The sequence below is a fragment of the Rhipicephalus sanguineus genome, chromosome 6 (assembly GCF_013339695.2).
Source record: "Rhipicephalus sanguineus isolate Rsan-2018 chromosome 6, BIME_Rsan_1.4, whole genome shotgun sequence".
NCBI classification, from domain to species: domain Eukaryota; kingdom Metazoa; phylum Arthropoda; class Arachnida; order Ixodida; family Ixodidae; genus Rhipicephalus; species Rhipicephalus sanguineus.
This window is the reverse complement of record NC_051181.1, coordinates 123,063,140-123,069,139: the sequence shown is the minus strand read 5'-3', so window position 1 is coordinate 123,069,139 and position 6,000 is coordinate 123,063,140.

Genomic DNA, 6,000 nt, shown 5'->3' with positions numbered 1-6,000 from the left:
ATAGCTTTTTCAAAACGAACGAATCATTTATGCTAGCCCTCTATATTCAAGCGGGTCTTTATGTAACGAAGTGTTCGGGGCCTTTGAAATACTTGGTTATAAAGATGACTTCGTTGTAAAGCTATGGCACCGTATAACAGGGGCGTAGCCAGAAATTTTTTTTCGGGGGGGGGGGGGGGGGGTTCAACCATACTTCATGTATGTTCGTGCGTGTGTTTGTATGTGTGCGTGTATATATGCACATGCAAAATTGAAAAATTTCGGGGGGGTTTGAACCCCCCCCCCCCCCTTGGCTACGCCCCTGCCGTATAATATGCGCCGGGTCGGAAGGAATTCTTCGTTGTACTGGTCATTCCGTTGTATAGAGGTGTTCCTGACAACCCATATTGTGCTCAGCCAGGCGTTGCTTAGAGTGTTCAAGCGAATCAAAATAATACTCAACCAGGCTTACTCGCACTCCGATCACCAGAACTTTACTCAGCCGTGCTCACTCGAACTCAGGAACGCCGAAATTCTACTAAGCCGTGCTGATTTGGACTAAGAATAATCAAAATTCTGCTCAGCCAGGCTCACTCAGACACAGTGTAGTGTAGTAAGAGACTGTAACCCACAACGGATGTAGAAAGCGGAACCAAAGAGGACGACGATGGTGTGCGCGAGCGAGACGCTCGCGAAGCTCGAGAGCTGGAGAACGTCGCCGGGCTGGAAGAACGCGGCCAGGAACGAGCGTCCCGGGAACGAGGAAGCACCACGGGCCGGGCCTAGCAGCTGTTCCGGTGGTGAACGAGCGTGCGGGCCAGGAGCTGAGATCGTGGCCTCGGTGCCACGTCCAGGCGGTTCCGGCACAACCCGAGCGACCCCGTTCCGGAGCCGAGATCGTGGCTTCGGCGCCACGTCCAAGCGGTTCAGGCGCAACCAGAGCTGAGCCTTTTCCGGAGCTGAGATCGTGGCCTCGGTGCCACGTCAGGCTGACTCCGTTCTGGAGCCGAGATCGTGGCCGTGGTGCCACGTCCGAGTTCGCCGTCGTCAGCGTGGGCCTGTGAGTACCGTGACGAGCAGGTCGTCCGTCGTATGTTCGTGCACCTTCGCACGACTGCATCACTCACCTCTCCGCCTCGTGCTGGCATCATCGCTACCTGACTGCGGTACTGTGAGTGACGATCGACGGCCCTAGAAGTCAGGACGCGCCGATCCTCTCGCGTGTAGGTTAATAACTCTGAGATTTAGGACTTAAAGGATATTTGTATTGTTCAGTGAGACAAAGCGTGTGTAATTGTGTGAGTGTCAAGTCGATAAATGTGTTTCTTGTTCGTGTCTTGGTTTTCCTGCATCTGAGGGCCCAAGAACCACCACACACAGGCTCAAGGTGTCGGTTTGATCGAGTCTCAACGGGTTGACTGGGTGATTTTGCCGAGCCATAGATGAAAGTGCGGTCGAAGCCGTTAGTTACGTAAAAGTACGTAGACCATGTGTCATAATCGCGGCAGGGGCTGTCGTATACGTGCACTAAACGCCGGGGTGTTCGCTATAGCGCTGAACCGGGCACCGTGGCGACATATACTGGCGTAGCCGTTGCCTGCAGTTGTTGCCGGGCGCATCGCCCCGCACGGCAGGAAAACACTCATCTTGAGCCGACGGGCCGAGAAGCCAATTTCCGCTTTGCCAGCAGAAGAAAGAAGGGAGAAAAGAAAGAAAGAAATAAATACAAAAATAACGAAAGAGAGAGAAAGAAGGAACAAAAGAGAGAGAAAGGTACAAAGAAAGAAAGGAAAGCAAGAAAGGACAAAGATAGAGAAAGAGAGAAGGGAAGAAAGAAAGAAAGAAGAAAAAAATACAGAAAAAGATAGCTGAGAGAGAAAAAAAGAAGAGAAAAAGAGAGAAAGAGAGAGAGAGGGGGGAAGAACAAAAAGAACGAGGAAAGATCGAGAAAGAAAGACTGAGAGAAGTGATGGCGTGGATATAGAAAAGACGCGAGGGTGTGTACTTTTAGCGGTGGCCAAGAAGAGCCCCTGGAGCACCCCATGGCGGGTTGCCGTCGAAGAACGGCCCCGGGCCTAAGTATAGAGTACTTCGTCCATTGCTGGCCTTCACTCGTCCTGCGAGTGTACACACAAGATCGCGTGAGAGAAATCCGCTGGGGCCGGCCAGCGGCGAAAAAAAGACGCAAGAACGATCGCCTCTACGAACTGAGATTGCGGAGGTACACGCAACAGGTCATTCAAATAGAAAAAAAAAACCGCTGTAGCGAGTAATCCAAGTCAAATATCTGCAATAACTATAGTTGTACACGGCTTCGGAGCACGATTTACTGGTATGATTAGACTAGAAACTGCAGCTCTTCGAGCTCTTGCAAACCGGAACGACGATGTGACGAGCTCGATGGACTGACGATGGGCTTAACCAGTGATCGTGGTCATTGGCATAGCCGCAAGGGAGGAGAGGGTTCAGCCCCCTTTCACTCTCTCTCTCTCCATATATACGGAATATATAACAGACATGGTTACGCCTACGGTAAACGAACAAACACAGCATCAAAAAAGCACCCAATAGTTTCCTACAGTAGTTCACACCTTGCGACAGGAGCTGCAATGAGTGCGCTATATAGAAATTGCCAAGCTAGAACGACCAAATCCAATGGCATAAATGTACAAAAAGAAAAGAACGAAAATGGACAGAGGAGTAGTAGAAAAGCAGCGGTAGCCATTTTATCTGTGTGCATGTGACATCTCACATGCACACAGATAAAAGCGAACACAAGCAATAATAATCATTGTTGGGGTTTTACGTCCCAAATGCACGATATGATTATGAGGGACGCCGTAGTGGAGGGCCCGTAAAATTAGGACCACCTGGGGTTCTTTAACGATCACCTAAATCTAAGCACACGAGCCTCTAGTCATTTTCGCCTCCATCGAAATGCGGCCGCAGCGGCCGGGATTCGATCCCGCGACCTTCGGGTCAGCTAGTAGTCGAGCACCAATACGCACTAAACAGCCGTGGCGGGTTATTACAAACAAACAAAAACAAGAACGGAACCACAGACAATGCTCCCTGGGATATAACCCTTCACCGAATTACAATAGGCCGATAGAAAAACACGTCCCTGACCCGAACCGGAGCCCAGTCTATATAACTTCGTAGACTTGTGCACGCGTTATACTGACACAATATTTGTCTTTAGTGCCTCTCTATCCCCTTTCCTAACCTACCCCCCCCCCATAAAACACACAACATACACACACACACACACACACACACACACACACACACACACACACACACACACACACACACACACACACACACACACACACACACACACACACACCACACACACACACACACCAAAAAAAAAAAAATGACACTGTGGTTCTAGCGGACAGATCAATACCATGCGGCACAACACAGAAGACCACAGAAATAAACGTCCAACAGCCCGCTTCGAGACACGACGCGTGGCCTTCGCTCGGCGCCCTCGCCGCGTCCGATTCCCTACGGGGTCTCATCTCAGCGCGACCGCCTCCAACGCGGTAAACGAAGTGACGCCGCCAAGTGGACGACGACGTCGACGCGCTGCGCAAACACAACGCGATATATAGTGTACCCTACGGGCCACTGCTGCGGTCAGCGGTAGAAAGAAAAACAAGCCGGTTCTATCATTGGCCACTGCCTCACCCTCCATCCGGCCTTCCGCCAACAACAAAACATTGCCCGAGCCGCGAGCGCGAATTGAGAAATTCGCGAGTCGAGGTCACTTACGAGAGAAGCTTGTTTACGTTTCTGACCACACATACTTCACGTTAAACGTTCCTTTATAATGTACTGCGCAGTAAGCGATGAGAAATAGCGGGCGGTGGAGAGGGTGGTTTCCGGTCAACCGTGAACCGAGTAGAAATCGAGGGGGCACCATTTCCGATTGAAAAAAAGTGAGGAGGAGGAGAGCGAAAAAGAAAACACATACGCTTACCAACACACATTTACGTATACACGCACGCACATGCGCATACAAACACAGACGCACTCTCAAACACCAGTGCACATACACACACATACAACTGCGCAAACGCCCGCACACACAGACGGTAAACAACATTTCATTTCTCGTATCCGCAGTTATGTTTTCGTTACCTCCGTCTTATTTACCTGACTTAATTATAACGCGTGTACATTGCGTGGCGCCCTTCGACATATTCGTATTTGCGCATCTCGTTTAAAAAAAGTAGCGTAGTTTTAACAAATTTAAGAAATTTGGGCAGCAACAACCCAAAGCAGTTCGAGCATGACGCGCGTCTAAAACATTGCTTAGTGAGAAAGAGAGTCCTTACACGAAGCGCGTTAGCCTCGTGGTGTGAAATGGCGATCGCACGGCCGCTCCATGTGTCCGCCTCAGTGGTACAGTGATTAGGTGCTCGGATGTTCACGCCACACTTTGTGACGATATCAGGACGTCCGATAACGTGACGTTACATGATGACGTCATCACACAACATCGTCGCTTTGTCAAAAGTGGGCCGATCACGGAGGCAGTGCAAACCCAGGTGACGTGCAATGCCTCCGATGCTGGAGACAATGCAAAAACTACGTTAGGTGCACAAAGCTTTCGGAGGGGAGCGGGGGAGAATCAGTACATCGACTAAGAAGAAAAAAGAAGCCAGTACAAATTGTCAGCAAACGCTCCCACGTGAAAGAAAGCCTTCCCCATATCTCATATAGGGGCGATTTCTGAATGAGATTTGGCGCCAGGATTCCAACATGTCAACACCGATCTCCAATATGATTAATATCTGGACGCCGATTCTGCAATATAGCTTTTGTTTCACGGTTATGTTTCAACACATGGTGACCACATGGGGTGCCTCACGAAAACACTATTATATATGTTTTAGGCCAGTCATGCCTGTGTAGCTCATGAACAGTCATGCGCGAACCGCGCGGGCCGCGTTCTTGAGACCCCTGGTATATACGGCGAAGCGTGTTCACGTTTGGCGATCCGTTCTTGTTCCTGATTAGGGCAGCGCGACGGGCCTCAAACGTGCCAGCCTACTAACTCAGTCTCAGCTGAGTGGGTGAGAGGATTTTTAGTTCTGAGACATTTGTATACCGCAGCGCGTTAAAGACGTCGGGCTGCTGTGCTTGACGAAACCGTGTGACGTGTGTTCGATTCCTCCCCAGCACCGGTGAAATCTTAAAGGATTAAAGAAAAAAAGCCATCGAAGGGCACCTCGAAAGAGGTTAAATGATAATGGTCAGGCAGATGGCAGCAACAATTTATCATTTGTGGAAGAGCACCGGTGCACGCTTTTCCAGAAATCATATAGACTAAAGTGCCTTCGAGATAGACCCACGAAACCGGTCAATTAATTTTTGGCGTTTTACGTCCCAACACCACGATATGATTATGAGAGACGTACTAGTGGAAGGCTCTGGAACTTTCGGCCACCTGGGGGTTCTTTAACGGGCACCTAAATCTAAGTGCACTGGCCTCTAGCATTTCGCCTCAATCGCAATGCGGCCACCGCGGCAAGGATTCGATCCTGCGGCCTTTGGGTGAGCAGTCGAGCACCACAACCTCTAGACTACCGCGGCGGGTACGAGGCCGGTTGGGCAGACAAGTAAAACCGAGCTATGTACTTACAGCCGTCAGCACGCTTAACGCTCCGCAGCGTGGCCTCGGCTGGAATTGACTGATGCCAGCCGCGAAGTGCACGGCGCTGTTGCCGAGATAATACCTCGCAATGCTTGGACAGTATGTCGGCATGTATTGGTAACATCTCGGCAACAGAACCCACAGCCATAGGTCGGCAAAAAAACTGGAGCTCACTCAGACTCACTCAAGAAATATATTTTGCTCTGCGGGCTCACTCGGACTCAGACTCACCAAAATATTCCTCAGCCGGACTCAGACTCACCAACATATTACTCAGCCGGACTCACTCAGACTCGGACTTCCTGCTTGACGTGAGCCTGATTGAGTCGGCTCATGAGTCCGTTAGTGTAAAA